This window comes from Arvicanthis niloticus, chromosome 29, assembly GCF_011762505.2.
Source record: "Arvicanthis niloticus isolate mArvNil1 chromosome 29, mArvNil1.pat.X, whole genome shotgun sequence".
Classification (NCBI taxonomy): domain Eukaryota; kingdom Metazoa; phylum Chordata; class Mammalia; order Rodentia; family Muridae; genus Arvicanthis; species Arvicanthis niloticus.
Window position 1 is genome coordinate 22,505,124 of NC_133437.1, and position 16,257 is coordinate 22,521,380.

At 44.7% G+C, this 16,257-nt stretch overlaps 1 long non-coding RNA gene across 12 annotated transcripts in view; it reads left to right on the plus strand.

Moving 5' to 3' along the window:
• The first annotated feature begins 263 nt into the window (after window positions 1-263).
• Window positions 264-16,257, plus strand: part of LOC143440436 (uncharacterized) — a 31,287-nt gene continuing 15,293 nt past the window's right edge. For 7 of the 12 annotated variants that reach the window (XR_013108122.1, XR_013108126.1, XR_013108124.1 and 4 more), the window contains exons 1-4: window positions 264-377; window positions 3,599-3,684; window positions 6,254-6,424; window positions 8,242-8,305. This is a non-coding gene — a long non-coding RNA (uncharacterized LOC143440436). Of the gene's footprint in view, window positions 378-3,598; window positions 3,685-6,253; window positions 6,425-8,241; window positions 8,306-9,123; window positions 9,415-16,257 lie in introns of all 12 variants that reach the window. The other 5 variants (XR_013108123.1, XR_013108127.1, XR_013108125.1 and 2 more) reach the window with 5 other exon arrangements.

Sequence of the window (16,257 nt, forward strand, 5' to 3'; positions counted from 1 at the left end):
TGTGTGTGGGCAAAACACCATACACATTAATAGAAAAAAAAGTAATTTCACTCAGTCTGTGACCTTTAACAAATACTAACTATTGAATCAGATTCTGTTTTTCCAAATAATCTTCTGGGGGCCTTTTTTCCATATGACATTAAAAGAACATGTCACCATGACCTGTTAAGACTTCGGGCAAAGCCTGGCTGAAGTTAAGGAAATCACCCTGGTAATTAATCTCCCTTCTTTCGTCAGCTGAGGGATAAACTAATACAGGTGCCATGAAGTGTTGGTAACAACGGTTGTCTTACATCACCCTGCTTATGAGACTGAACAGTGGGTTCAGAGTCACCTCAGGAAAAGAAGTGTCAAACTGGAGATCGGCAGAAACAAAGGTTATGGTTTTTAATATGTTTGATCTTTATAAAAATAAATGCCTGGGCCCTTAAGGAAATGTAGTGGGTGGTTTGAAACGTGCGGCTGTAAGGATTTTCAAAGTTTGTAACCTGAAATTTTCTTTAGAATGTCAATCAGCCTCCCAGGTGGATAAGATTCTGTTGAAATACTTTTTAACACTTTAAATTCTGTTTTAGCACAAACTGTTCATATGTTCTTACACTGTTGATAGATGAATGGATGGATGGACAGATAGATGGTAGATAGATGATTGATAGATAGATAGATAGATAGATAGATAGATAGATATATAGATAGATAGATAGATAGATAGATAGATAGACAGATATGTAAAATAGATGCTTTGTTAGGTTAAACCACTGAGTATTTATGTATCTAGTCAGAGATAAGGAATCCACTCATATCTCCTAAAAGATTTGCTGTGTGAAAAATAAAATGTTTATTAATCTGATAATTTGAAAAAATACTTAAAAGTTTCTGCACAAACTCCGACTATTGTAAAGGGATAAATATTCTTTTAAATATCTTTTTTTTGTGGCAAGTCTTCTCAAATTACCTGCCTAGTGACAGTCTCAAAAGTTCGCCTTCTTACTGATGAAATTCCAAATGCTATCTGTAATTTCTTTCATTTGTATTGCTTATAAATTTTCATAATGTATGTATATTTGTTTTATAACAGGAAGTAGCAGTAGCTAGGTCTGGAGTCCTAGAGCTGTCACCTCAGCTCCATGGGAGGCTGAGGCAGGAGAATTGTAAACATAAGGCATCCTGGGCTACAGTGTGAGTTCAATCAAGTCCAGCCCAACAGCTTAATGAGATCCTGTCAAAGGAAAATGTAACACGAGAGATATGAGGGGGGCTGTAACATGAGCGAAAGGCGTGTAGGTGTGCATTGAATAGGAAAAACAAACACTTAAGAGGAGGATCCAAAGAGAATGAGGCAAATGTTCACAGCAAACTTCGGAGGACTGTCGTGTCATGTGTAGAGCTTCCTCTGAGAGGAGTTAAAGTTCATCATATTGGAGTGCAAGAGCTAAGACGCCAACCTTGTGCAATAGGAACATGACCCAGGCTGGGGAGATGCCCCGTGGCTAAGAGCACTTGCTGCTCTTGCAGAGGACCTGATTCAGCACCCAGGTCAGGTGACTCACACCCACCTCTAACTCCAGTTTTAGGGCATCCAGTGCTCTCCTCTGGCCTCTACAGGCACTAGCATGTCTGTGGTGCATGTACAGACATGCCAGGTACACATATATAACATATAAGATAAAAATTAAATAATAACCATTAAAAATAACACAGGAGTTAGAGAGATGACTCAGAGTTTAAGGGCCCTTGCTGTTCTGGCAGAGGACCAGGATCCTTTCCCAGAACCCACATAATGACTGACAATAGTCTGTAAATCTAGTCCCCAGGGAACCAATGCCCTCTTCTGACCTCTGAGAACTCTAGACACATATGTGAAGCACATACATTCATGCAGGCAAAACAGTCATACACATAAAATATTAAAAATAAACCTAAAAAAATCATTCTTAAAAAAATATGATCCACCTGTCATTTTCTGCACCCATGACTGGAATCGAGAAATGCTTTACTATCTGTGATCCCATGATCTACTGAATTCAAACTGGGATCACATTAAAAATGTGATTATTAATCTGAGACAGACTTTTACAAATTCAATTCCTGCTGAATTCTTTTAGTAACACGAGGACAGTTGGTCCTCTGTGTGTACAGATCTGAATTCACAGATTCACTCAACTACTATAAGTAACCAAAATCATCAAAATTGCCTCTGTATTGAACGGGCACAGACTGTTTCTCATGTCTCATGAGTCCCCGCCCAGTGCAGATCGGCAACTACTTAAGCGTCCTTCACACTGCGTCATCTAGAGATGACAAAGGATATGAGAAGGTGTGGACAAGTTATACACAGACAGTGGCACACGTTACACAAAGGACTTGAGCATCTGTCCATTGGGGCATCACCTTCAAGGGTCCCTGGATTTGGTCCCCTGGGAATGCACAGGGGGGAGCTATGCAGAAAACACCATGATATGTTTATTCTCCAAAGGGAACAGATTCACTTGTGTTACTGTACAAGCATATATTACTGCGTGAGCATACAGCATCTGAAGCGATTAGATGTTTCTATATTTTCCCTCGCCCCATCCAGTGGGGACAGGTTGTACTGCGATATGTGACATCTCCCAGAATCCACTTGTGAAAAGCATCACGAGTACCATCATGGCGTTCAGCCCATCTGTTTCTCATCTCTTTTCCATAGTTTTAGGAGATTCCTCTAAAGGTCATTAATTCTTCAGCATTTATGTAGCATTTATGTAGCACATTGCCCCATGCTTGAGACCAGCCTGGCCCCGAAGAAACTGTGGGCTCAACAGCAATGACATGAATCTGCCTCCCAAGTGATCTCCCCTGAACCTAAAACATCATATGTTAACCAATGTGGGCCTCCTCAAACATTAGTCCTTCTGCTATGGGAGCATCATCTCATGGGAGCATCTCTTTACAGACCAATGGGAACCTCCAGCTCTTGGGAGAACCAAACTAAGGACCATAGAGTCGTGGGTGCAAGTTCCATTCCAAAGGGACTGGTTCCCAGCCTGGGATTCACAGTGAAGTTGTTGGGAGAGGGCTGAAGATGTGTTTCTCCCCCCCCACCCCCCACCCCCACACACCCAGTTCCCATGATACCTACAGGTGATCTAATCTAACTAACATGGCCTGTGATTAACCTGAAGAGCCTGATAAAATCACAAGGGAGAACAATTGTTGTAAGGGCAATAACTCTGACAGATGGGCGTGGCACAGTCCTAACTACACTTGCCCCTCCCATCACGACCCAGTCTCCCCAAAACAAACAAACAAACAAACAAACAAACCACCCAGTGATTTGTCCTTTGTGTCTGGCCTGTTGGTACCTGTTATAATTATTTTGGAAATATTCCCCTCCCAGTCTAAGTGGCAAGATAAAGAATGTCAAAGCACTAGTTGTGTCTTTTGTGAATGAATAGTGTGCTGTTAGCTATGGTTGCACACTCTTTATTAGGAAGTCTAAAAGGCAGAGCCCGCCTCTAACGCACTCACTTGTTTACGTCTGAGGGGTCCTGAATATGGTGCATACCAGTTTGTACCAATGAAGGCTCATGAGCTCACTTGCTGTTTTCTTCTCTAGGGGCTCCTAGGACAGGCAGCAGTGTTCACCAAAGCCCCAGCCTTCTGGGATTCATTGCTGCTCACAGAGTTCATCCACAAGGCCAGGTACCTCTTCCCGCTTCCCGTACGCATGCTCATTAGGAAATCCCCTCTTCCTGGGGTGTCCCAGAGTTTGTTTGTCACTTTGACACGGAGATGGGAAGCGATAATGAGGCCATTTGCTGGTGGCCTTGGCTTAATGAGACCCAGCTTCTGAGCCCCTCGATTGTTTGGGGCCCAGGGCCCACCTACCGGCTGAGTCAGAGTTTAGCATCACAGACTTCTCTGGAGATAAGTCGCTCTCTCAAACAATCCTAGCTCCTAGATCACACACCTTCATTCACGAAAACTCCAAATAGAAACAGCCCAATTAGTTTTTACCGTTGTATTGTATTTTAATTGTGGGGGAAGGGCGTGTCTACGTAAGAGTGTGGGCATGCAAAGTTGCTGAGGAGACCAGAGGAGGGCATTGGATCCCCTAAAACTAGAGTTATAGGCAGTTATGAGCCACTCCGTGTGGCTGCTGGGAGCCAAACCCCAGTTATCTGCAAAAGCAGCATGTGCTTTTAACCACTGAATCATGTCTCCAGCCCTGACAACCCTCTGTTGGTTACCTCTGTTGGAGGAGCAAGGGGTCTGTAAGCCCCTCTAGGTAAGCAAGTAGCCAGCCCCCCACCCCTATGGACCTCCAAGAGCCAGATTCTACCCACAGAACACTCTAACTGCTGGACCTATCACCTCCAGATGCAGGCACGAAGCTCCACTCTACAGAGTAAAATGCGCCCGCCGCTCAGGGCTTGAAATCCCACCAATCCCCACCCTGGAAAGCTCCGCCTCCAAGAAACCCTATTTGAAGTCTGGCTGCCAGTCAGTTCTTTGCTGCTTCTCTCCCAAGCAGAGGCAGCCACGCTCCTGTGTTCTTCCCCATGAATCTCTTGTATGAGGCTTGTTGTCCAGCCTGACTCTGTGGTTGTTCTTCCTTGGCTCCAGATTGCCAGGATACCTTTCCCCTCGGAGCTCTAAAGCTTCCAAGAGTCTATTTACTGAAAAAGAGTGTGGGGTTACCCTCCAGGTATTTGGAATAGTTGGAAATATTTCAAATCTTGCCTTGAGTAATGATTACATGGAAACGTGTGCAAAGTCGATCAATCATGCTGTATACATGATATCCTATAGATATTTAAGATGAAAATCCTAAAGCATTTGTAGAGAGTCATCCCCCAGCACCACTAAACCCAGAGAGCATAGGCACCTTTGTGGTAGAGTTGCTTCCTTGTGTGGATCGTTCTTTCTGGGGTGCTACAGTGGAGTGAGAGTGAGCCAGTATTCGTGTGACCGTTGGTGATCTTCCTGTGTCAAAGGCAAGGACATGAATTAGTGCCCAATGTTGCTCTGGGGAACTAATAGACTCACACCGTGTGTGTGAACCAGACATCATCTAGTAACTCGTCTGCTGATAGATATTTGGGTTATTTCTTATCATTCCTCAAATAGTGTAATGATGCAATTATGGGGTTTTGGTTTTTTTCTTTTTTTCTTTCTTTTTTTTTTTTTTTTGCTTTCTTTTTTCATTTTGTTTTGTCTTGGTGGGCCTCCTTGAGTGTCACATGTAGCATACAGACTCACATGTATACACACACATTTTTTTAAAGAATAAATCTTTTAAACTATATACTTTGCTCCAAGCAGAAAAGTGGTACATTTGGACAGGTCTTTTTGCATCCCCACTTGCCTTTGAAGGAGCCCAAAAAAATTCTGGGCCTCGTCTATGGTCTCTCTCTGCTAGCCTCCCTTGCAGCTAGATAGCAAGTGTGTGATCTAGGCTTAAGTAGTCAGGCATATCAGGCTTTGAGTTTTTAAACGTAAGGTGATGGTCCAAAGCACTAAGAAGTATGAATCTGCCGGGCAGTGGTGGTGCACGCCTTTAATCCCAGCACTTGGGAGGCAGAGGCAGGCGGATTTCTGGGTTCGAGGCCAGCCTGGTCTACAGAGTGAGTTCCAGGACAGCCAGGGCTACACAGAGAAACCCTGTCTCGAAAACAAAACAAAACAAAACAACAAAAAAAGAAGTATGAATCTAATGGCAGTGACTACAGCAAGCCCAGCCTTGGGAGCAGAAGACGACACACTAGATGTGACCCTGACCAGTAGGTTTGGGGACATGGCTTTATGGAAACTGGTTCCCTGTTCTGGGTCTTCCTCCAACCCCTACCATAGAACATTTGGGACTTGTGTGAACCCTCAACACTTAAAAAAAAAAAAAAAAAGATCTACTTGTGTTGTTCTTAACTTATGAGTACATGTGAGGGCATGCATATATGTTGCAACCGGCTCTGCTCTACCTTGCTTGAGACAAAAGACTTAACAATGCCTGAAGAGTTACTATGTTGCGACCTGCTCTGCTCTGCCTGGCTTGGCCTTTCAAAGGCTGTGATTAAAGGTGTAGGCCACCACTGCCTGGCTTCAAACTGCCCCTCCAGTCTTCAGGTCAGGGTCTAGAGAGAGAGAGAGAGTGGGGAAGAGACGCAAGGAATGGAGACAAGACAGAGGTTCTGATCAAGTCTCAAGTCTTTAGTGTTTTTTTTATTGAAGGAAAATCTGAGGTATTTATACACTTTTGCCATGCCCCTTGTAGGCACGTGGATATGACGTAAGCCTTGGAGGCGTGGCTAGCATGTGGATAGCTGCTTTCTAGCCGCTTTCCGCTAAAAGTCGGCTCCCAACACATATACATGTGGGGTGCCCAACAGAAGCCAGAGAAGATCCCCATGAAGCCAAAGTTACAGGCAGTCGTGGGCTGCCCAAGGTGGGTGCTAGGAACCAAGGGGGCCTTGGTAAGTGAGTACGTGCTCTTAACCAATGAGTATTTCTCTAGCTCAGTGTTTCAATCAATTTCTTCTCTGTTTACACAGAGCTGTTTCTGCTGATAGGAATGTTGACAGTTAAAGACATAAGGAGGGTGTTCCTCTCACAGACTTTGTCCTACATTGACACCTGAGGGTCACGAGTCCTTAATGACGACAGTTCCTTCAGTCTTGATCACACTTACTCTCCCTTTCGGCTGCCCTTTCCCCTCTTCTGACTTGTTATATACTCACATCCCTCATCGGTTCTGTCGTGTCAGGAAACGTTCATGAACCTCAAAGACCATCAAGGAGTCAATTTTGATGTAACTGTACTGGGGTCTCTTTATTCAAGTTCAAGCTTGGGACCCACGCCAACCCTGACACAGCCTAGTTTTAAGCAAGTTTTTATAGAGGCAAGAAGGGGTTATCTAACCTGGAACACATCTGATTGGGTCATTATGGCCTTTAACATAATTGGCTGGCGTTGGGAGCCAAATTAAAAACTTAACTTTTGATTTTTTTTTAATTGGTGTTTGTTAGGAAGTGAAGTGTCAGGGGCCGCCTTGTAACCTGAGGGTATGGATTTTTTGGGGAGGTAACCTGGAAACTGGTATTAGACATTTAAGTTTAACCTTAGGTCAGGTTCTCTAAGATGAAGTCTGAAACCCCCCAAAATTAGTCTCTCAGTTCAACATCCTCTAACCCCACCCTGAGAGAACCCCCTCCCCAAGCAGCACAGCTCCTCTGCACAGGCCGGGGGGTCAACCCAATTTTTCCTAGGACTTTAGAGCCTCATGCGTGGGAGGCAGGTACTCTACCACCAAATCACAACCCTGGTCCTCCATTTTCCTAATTCTAGAACCTCTTAAATACTAGGGAATAACTTGCTTTTGAAACCTACATGATATTTCTTTTTAGAAAAATATGTCCAGAAGCTTGTTGGCACTATTCCAACTGACTCTGACCCCTCCTCCCTGAGAGCTGGGATCCTGCTAGGGTTTTTTCTCTTTTCTCTGTCATCTCCCTGCCCGCTCATGTCATTTCCTTCCACAATTCCCCAAGCTTCTCCTGAGCATCTTCCAAGAATGAGAGAAAGTAATGGATTCTACACACACACACACACACACACACACACACATACACACTACACACACAGCACATATACACACACCACACACACCACACACACACAGCACACACACCACACATACACACACACCACTCACCACACACCACACATACACACACACACAAACACACACACACACACATACCACACACACACCACACTCACACACACCCATGCACCACACACACACCCACACACACCACACACACATACACCACACACACACAAACCACACACACACATACACCACACACACCCCACACTCTCTCACACACACAAAAAGACACATACACCACACACACACATCTTGCACTCTCACACACACTCACACACACACACACTCACAAATACACCACACACACACTCACACCACACACACACACCCCACACTCTCACACACACTCACACACACACACACACACACACACACTCACAAATACACCACACACACACCACACACATACTACACATACCACACATACACACCCCACTCAGACACACCACACACACATACCCCACACTCACACACACCACCACCCCCACACACACATCAGCCTCACTTAGAGGCCTATGTATTTTTTCAGTCTGCTCCATAGCACATTTGTGTCATGGTCATCTGTGTGGTCAAGGCGATGCCTTCTCTTTCAGGCGACAGGAGTATCTTTTCTTCCTACTGCAGCAGATGTGCCGTCGGATCAGCATCATAAAAGAGGTAACATGTCTGCTTTTATTTTTTTTTAAACTTTATGTGTGTAAGTGTTTTGCCTGCATGTATGTGTGTGAACCATGGAGACCAGAAATGGGCCTCAGATCTCCTGAGACTGGAGTCATGAAAGGTAGTGAGTTGTCATATGGGTGCTGGGAATAGAACCCTGATCTTCTAGAAGAGCGGCCAGCACTCCTAACCTTTGAGCCGTCTCTCCATCTCCCTCTTCTTCTTCCCTCTCCTCCTCCTCCTCTTCTTCTTCTTTTCAAAAATACCTGGAAGAGCCTTGCCAGGCAGGAATCATTCAGTCATGTCTCGGGAGCTGTCCAATAACAACTTCTCCCCATTGTGACTAGGGGCTCAAAAGCCTCCCAAATTAGTATGGGGTAGGCTGGAACTTGTTGGAATCCTTCTCTGGAAGACAAGAACATGAAAGCTGGAGCCCACATCAGATTCCTTCCTTTGTAGCACCTGAGGACCAAAGATCACACACATAGTGTCACAGCCCTATCCCCTGTCAGCCATCCCAGTGGTCAACTTCCTATAAATGTCAACATTCATGTACTGACACCTGCACATCACACACGGGACAGCTTCGTTAAAGATGGCTTTTTACTTGCTTGTTTGGAATTTATTATGTAGACCAGGCTGAACTTAGATTTACAGAGATCTCCTTTACCCAATCACCCAAGAGCTGGGATTAGAGATACGTGCCACCATGCCCAGCCAAAGATGGATTTTAATTAGGTTATTGTCTTATTTATAGCTGTGAATAGACAAGGAAGCTCTTAAAAGGACAACATTTAATTGAGGATGGCTTATAGTTTCAGAGATCCAGTCCAATGTCATCAAGGCAGGAGCCTGACGGCATCCGGGCAGGCATGGTATAGGAGTTGCTGAGAGTTCTACATCTTCATCTGAAGGCTGCTAAAAGAAGATTGGCTTCCAGGCAGCTAGGATGAGGGTCTTAAAGTTCACACACAGAATGACACACTTCCTCCAACAAGGGCACACCTACTCCAACAAGGCCACACCTCTTAATGGTGCCACTCCTTCTGACAAGCATATGCAAACCACCATAGTTATCAACATACTTGAACTCGTGCTACCTCCAGGTAAGATATAGTTAAGCTTTTTAATTTTGCCTCATAATTTATAAATAGGCTAAACCATTAACAAAACAATAAAATTCACATTTTTCCCCCAAAGGAAATCAGTTTTAACGATCTGTACCTGAGCAAGCTTTTCACAGGATCAGACTATTCTATTTACCTTTAGGTACTAAGATCTCACCAAGTTACAGTCCTTTAGAGAAGATTTGGTCAGGCCCTGGGACAGTCATTCCAAGTCTTTTCCCTCAAGAGGAAGATATTGGAGGAAGTCGCAGATGCTGCCCTACTAAGCTGGAGCCGTACTTCATCTGCTATGCACGTATCTGGGTTCACTGTCCAAGGCACAAGCTTCCTTTCCTCTTTTACAAAAGATACCTTTGTTATCTACATTTTCCAGAACGAAAAAGAACAGAGGATAATAAGAATATATCTACTGACCTAAGAGCCTGCCCTGTTTGCAGGAAGAAGGTAGTTGTGTGCTTTTCCTGAGAAGGAGAGCTGCTCAATTGTCACCTACTTGTGCTACAGTGATAGTCATGGTGTATCAGGAGGATCCAGTAATTCACAATAGATCTTAAAGGGAAAGAATCAGTTTTTTTGTCTACTATAATATTTATGTAAAATAGTCTATAATTTTTTATTCAATATACCGTATTTCAACAATTCAGTATTATACCTCCCCTCCCCCTTTAAGCTCTGAAATCAGGAGTAAGCTCTGAATACAGGGTCAGGTGGCTGGCTTCATACAGGGACTGTCCACCAGGTAGCAGGCAATATGTAGTGACAGGACATTTCCACTGACAGCTGTTAGGATCAAGAAGTCAGCAAAGCCTTTTTCTCTCAGCAGACTGAAGCTAAGGATCGGTGTGGGTCATATGGTGAGTTTCAGCCTGGGTTACAATGTAAGAACCTATCAGAGAGAGAGAGAAAGAAGAAGAAGAAGAAGGAAGAGGAGGAGGAGGAGGAGGAGGAGGAGGAGGAGGAGGAGGAGGAGGAGGAGGAGGAGGAGGAGGGGAGGAGGAGGAGGGGAGGAGGAGGAGGGGAGGAGGAGGAGGAGAAGAAGAGGAGGAAGAGGAGGAGGAAGAGGAAGAAGAAGAAGAAGAAGAAGAAGAAGAAGAAGAAGAAGAAGAAGAAGAAGAAGAAGAAGAAGAAGAAGAAGAAGAAGAAGAAGAGGAAGAAAAGGAGAGAGACGGGGAGAGAGAGGGAGAGAGAAGGAAAGGGAGCCCCTTAAATTGAATGAAATATGTTTGCCCACATCTGCAGATTCAATCAACTTCACATTTAAAATACTTGAGAAAAACTGCATCTGTATTGAATATCCACAGAACTTTTTTTTTGCATTTATTCTTCAAATAAGCTAGTATAGTAGCTGTTTACCCAGCAGTTAAATTGTATGCAGTATTATGAGTAATCTTGAGATAAAGTATAAAGATATGTGTAGGATATATGTAAACACTATGTTGTTTTATAGAAGGGACTTGAAAAATCCACACATCTCTGAGTCTGCCAGGATCCAGGGACCAATCCCAACAGGGCAAGTGACTGCCATACACAATGACCTGCTTAAAGCAATAGAAAGTTAAACAAGAGTTGATTTCGACTCATTGGTTAAGAACATATACTGCTCTTGCAAAGAACCAGAGTTCAGGTCCTAGCACCCAAGGCTGGTGGCTCACAACTGCCTGTAGCTCCAGCTCCAGGGGATCTGATGACTCTTCTGGCCTTCACAAACACCTGCACTTGTGTGTACATACCACACACACACACACACACACATGCATATATGTAATTTAAAAATAGATAGATCTTTTAAAGAGTTAGTTTTGAAAGAATAAATTTTATCTGAAGGCCTTAGCTGTTTCTTGATAGAAAAAAAAGCCAGCCAGAAAGCAAGCCATCCTCGGGGATGGAGAGATAGCTTAGTGGTTGAAAGTACTTGTTCTTGCAGAGGGTGTGGGTTTGATTCCCAGCATCCATGGAGTAGATTACAACCGTCCATAACTCCAGTTCTAGAATGCATATAGTACACAGACATACATGTGATCAAAGCATTAATAAATATAAAATAAATATGTAAGAATACCAACCTCTCAGCTTACTGCTTCAGCCACCGGGCCTGTCTGCAGCCATGCTTCCCTGGCATGACCATGATGGACTCGAACTTGTGTCTTGGTCATGGTGCTGTATCACAGCAATAGAAAGGTAACTGATACATTCTGCCTGGGTGGGATCTCAAGGACCTCCAGCAATTAAAACACGCAGAACTTAATCTAGGGAGAAAGGTTCTTTCATCCTTGACCATGAGTACAGATCTGGAGTTGGCAGGTAGACTTGCATGTGGCTTGTTTTCTACTTTCTGACTCATCCTCCCCTCCAGAATGCTGCTAAACCCAGAGCTCCTTCATTCTCTAGAAAACACATCTCTCTCTTCTGTGCATAAAGATTAAGTAGCCTGGCAGCCTAGAGAGACACAAGGCCCTAAATTCCAGCTGTTCTTCAGACTCCCAAGCCCCACCCCTAACGACTCTCTCCTAATCCTGCCTCCACAACACTCCTCCTCATCCTTGAGGTTTTCTGAAGGGAGAGAGGACCGGCTATCTGGCTGTTCATCACGGTCATGAGGGCCATCCTTAGCTTTCACCAAACTACACTCCGAGGTCACAGTTGCTCCCCCACTTCCTTCCTCCCTCCCTCCCTCCCTCCCTCCCTCCCTCCCTCCCTTCCTTCCTTCCTCTTTCTTTCTTTCTTTCTTTCTTTCTTTCTTTCTTTCTTTCTTTCTCTTTTGTTCCTTTCTCTCTCTTTCTTTCTCTCTCTCTTTCTTTCTTTCTTTCTTTCTAAAAATCTATTTATTTTATGTAGGAGTGCTCTATCTGCATGTCCACTACATGCCTGAAGAGGGTATCGGAATTCATTATAGTTGGTTATGAGCCACCATGTGGTTGCTGGGAACTGGAAAAGTCACCAGTGTTCTTAACCACTGAGCCATCTCTCCAGCGCCCTTCCTCCACTTTTAGTCACCATGTACCGTAGCCGAAGCACAGCGTGTCAGCCGCTTTTTCTTACACATCAATCATGTTTGCTCTCCTACCACTCGCCCTGGCTAACACCTGATAGAAAGGGAGCAGACATGTCTTCGATCCGTCTTCTTAAAACCAAGATTGATTCACTTTTCCAAAGTCGATCTCCAGAAACTTCTCCATAACAAACAAGCATAGAAACTCCTACACTTGTTTACTGTAACCTGAACTACCACATGTCAGCACTTCGAGAACTTTCTGGGTCTGTGGTGTACCTAGAAACTCACAAAAATGTACTTGACATTGGGCAGAAAGTGATTCCCTTCTCTTGCGCTTCAGCTGTCTGTCGGTCTGTCCTCACTGCATAGTTATAAGCACGCAAGTCAGTACCACTGAAAGTCCCTGGAAAGCCAGCCAGTCTTCAGAGAAGTTAATAAGCCTTGACCCATGCCATGCAGACAGAAGAGGCAACAGTTCAGAGGCAGCTGAAATGTCAACGGGACCTATAACAGGCCAGTCAGCGACCCCAGAATGAAAATGCTGAGTCTGTGCTAATCCTGAGCAGCTGAAGACAGACGTGTATTACAAAGAATTCAAGACAAAGGTCTGGAGCTGAAAGGTTTAGCTTTGAGGAGCTGAACAAGCAAAAGAAATAACCCTGAGTTATTTCCCAGTTTAGAAAGATTCTGTTTATCCTTTTTCGCTAGAGTTGGAGCCAAATTTGAGTTAGCTCTTAATATTTCTGGCCACTCAAGTCAAAGGCGCATTTCTGGGAACAGCCTGTCACCACGGGCTCCAGGCTGAGACAGAGAGGGGGCCTATCTGTGTGACAAGCTTTCTCCCTTTTCATCACCTTGACCAGTAACTCCAGGACACTGGCACAGTGACAGTGTCTTCATCCCAGGGACCCCAAGTCCTCAGCTGTCCACTGTTTGTCTGCCTTGCCGTAAGAGACAAGAATCTTAGACTCAAGCAACCGATCTTAATAAACATTCCAGCCACATTAAACAGGCAGACAGACAGACTGGTACACACACCTTTAATCCTTCCCAGTTCGAGGAAGTAGAGGCAGGCAGATATCTGGTAATTTAAGGACAGCCTGGTCTATACAACAGAGCTAGTTTCAGGCAAGCCAGGGCTGCATAGTGAGACCCTGCTCAAATAAATAAATAAATAAATAAATAAATAAATAAATAAATAAATAACAAATACAGTTTTGAATAACCCTTGAAAAGACAGAGTCCTTTAATTTGGAAACCCACTTTAGCTATCTAGTCATTTGCTCATTTCTCTTACAAATGATTTCATTTACAGTCTTCATGTAGCCAGATGGCGGTGGCACACGCCTTTAATCCCAGCACTCTGGAGCCACAGGCAGAGGCAGTCAGATCTCAGTTTGAGGCCAGCCTGATCTATAGAGTGAATCCCATGACAGCCAGGTCTACATAGAGAAATCCTGTCTTGACGAAACCAATATAAACAAACAACAAACAAACAAATAAAATATTTACGTATAAGATTTACAATACAGCGAAAAGAAGGGGAGCTTTAAAATCAAGAATCTGGATCAAACTCCTGGTTCTCACAGTGTTTTTAAACTCTTGGTTTCCTCTCTTCAACAATAAAGCTAAGGACACATCTTGGCATGGCTGTTTTGGGGATTTGAAATAATGTACCTAAAGTTACTGGCCTGCAGTACATACTCAATGAAAGGAGTGTGGTTGTGACTGTCATTCTATTACTGTATCACTCTGTTGAACCAGATAAGCCTAAGTCCAGTTTCTACATTCACCTAAGGAGAGTGCTTTATCCTTAAAGCTTTGTAGCTTGACAGAAAGACACTCACTCTCACTAACTTGGGATTGACTTAAACTGAAGGAAATCTCAGTCTCCGACAAAGACCTTCTCTTTAAACCACTACAGTCAGGCTCACCTGATTCTGTAAGTAGGCCCACTTCCTTGACCTCTGCCTGTACTCGTAAATATTGGTCTGTGTGAAGAGACACCATGACCAAGGCAGCTTATGGAAGGGAGGCATGGCACTGGGGCTGAGAACTTACACCTCATCCCAAACTCGAGGCAGAAAGAAGGTTAATTGGGAACAAAAGCCCCAACCCCAGTGACACACCTCCTCCAACAAGGCCACACCTCCTAATCCTTCTCAAATAGTTCCACAACTGGGGAGCAAGCATTCAAACGTACGAGCCTATGGGGACCATTCTCATTCACACCAGTACATCTGCTAAGCTCGGTTTCAGCACAAAATCTTACATAAACCAGTTAGTGACAATTCACCCGCTGGTGTCATGTGCTGGTTTGCCATGTCATATTGCCTGGCCCCCCTCTGCTTGCAGGCTGCACACACTCAGCTTTCTCTGTAATACGTAGAGTTGGGGGTCCGTCTTTTTGCCTGTTGTAGTTGTCTTGGCGGAAGCCTTCTTCCTTGTCTTAACAAGAGTTCACAGTAACTGTCCCTTCACACCTCTCATCTCCACGTGTCTGTTTCTGATGGGACAATGCCACTGTCCACAGAGATACATGAACTTGACCTCTGCTATAATATGGATTTCATTTGTCCCCTAAGGGTCACAGGCTGGGACTTTGTTTCCTGTGGTAGTGGAGCTGAGAGCTGATGGAGCCTTTAAGAAATCAGGTCAACCGTGACATTCTTAGTACACTCAGGGCTGATCCATGAAAAGGGATAAGAGACCGCTCATGGGTCCTCTGAGCTCTGAGAAGAGGAGGAGGTTGCTATAGAAACAAGGGTGATCTCTGAGTGGCTCTGCCTTTCTGTTTAAGGATGGGCTGTCTTCCTTTCACATGCACTCCCACTGTTGTGGCAATCTCTGTCTTGTCATGGGCTCAGCCAGTGCTGGTGCTATAGCCTTGAACTCCAGAGCTAAACACACACACACACACACACACACACACACACACACACAGAGAGAGAGAGAGAGAGAGAGAGAGAGAGAGAGAGAGAGAGAGAGAGAGAGTTTGCCTTCATCATTTGATTGCAGTGTACCAATAGAAATCTCCATGTCAGGACATGTCACCAGGAGAAGCCAGTTGATTCCTCTGAAGCTGAGCTATCACCAAGTCATATAGCAAGTGGGCAAACGCCTTTCCTATGAATTGAAGCGGGCAGAGCTGGCCTCTCAGATGCAGCTGCCTCCATTGCAGACCTCCTACCCATGCCTGCCTCAGCCTTAGAAAACTGCTGTTCTCGGCACTCCACTGCCCCCAGCCTTTGTCTCCCTGTCACCCTCCACTCTCTTCACCACACCATATTCCTGAGGTCCCAGGAGTCCTCCCTCTGATTAAAACGGGCCTGTCTTGTTCTCCCGGTTCCTTAGCCTGGCTGAGTGACTCACTAATACATCTGACAGCTCTGTCTTTACTGTGAATGGCTGCGGGGACCTCCGGGATCCACTTCTCATACTTAACGTGCAGTGAACCAGGAGCTTATGCTGACCACGAATTTTAGAGCCTGCCCATCTAATCCTATTTTCCAGGGGACAACAGTGATCTGGGACACTCGTTAAATACACAGACATCGGTATTGCCTCTGGATGCTACAAAGTTGGGCTGAGGCTCAAGAAGTGTAAGCTTTATAAATACTCACCGGGATGCCAGGGAGTGTTCCCGCAGGCATCCCGATGTGTTAGGAAAAGGGGAGCAGGGCAAAAGTAAGAGGGGTGGGCCGTGTAGCCATTGCTGGAGGTCACCCAGCTTTTATTTTTGGCAGAACCAAGTCCAGCATCAGGCTTGCTCCGTCCAACATAGCTTGGCTGTTGACTGGGCGATGAAGGGTTAGAGAAAGGACAGACAC